We start from the raw sequence: 429 nt of genomic DNA, 5'->3' as shown, positions 1-429 counted from the left end.
TTCAAACTTCTTTTGCTATGTCCTGGACATACTATGGAGGTTCCAATTCCTACTCTCCTTGGAGTGTGTTTAACATGTAATTTTCTGGAGGAAGACTAGGACTCTGAATGCATTCTTGGCAGATATTCTCACAGGCATCATCAGTGGAGTCAGTATCCTCATACCAAGACAGGCAAAAACAAATCAAACTTGTTTTCTCTGCCAGTTAGAGCTCAGATTATAAAGTTTTGATGCATGTACTCATTGTAAACCTTTCAACAGAAAGTTCAAACTACTGGGAGTTCTGTAACCTTCCAAGTCACACATGCTCACTAAATGCAAGAAACAAGATTAGAGTTCAGGTAGGTGTTTGGCTTGGGGAATTATGTTGTATTTAATATAATTATAGCTAAATAGCCTTTAAATGCAGAAAATTCTGGTAGTGTTGTT

The sequence above is a fragment of the Chrysochloris asiatica genome, unplaced genomic scaffold (genome assembly GCF_000296735.1).
Source record: "Chrysochloris asiatica unplaced genomic scaffold, ChrAsi1.0 scaffold00172, whole genome shotgun sequence".
Classification (NCBI taxonomy): Eukaryota; Metazoa; Chordata; class Mammalia; order Afrosoricida; family Chrysochloridae; genus Chrysochloris; species Chrysochloris asiatica.
Note: the sequence above shows the minus strand (reverse complement) of the source record.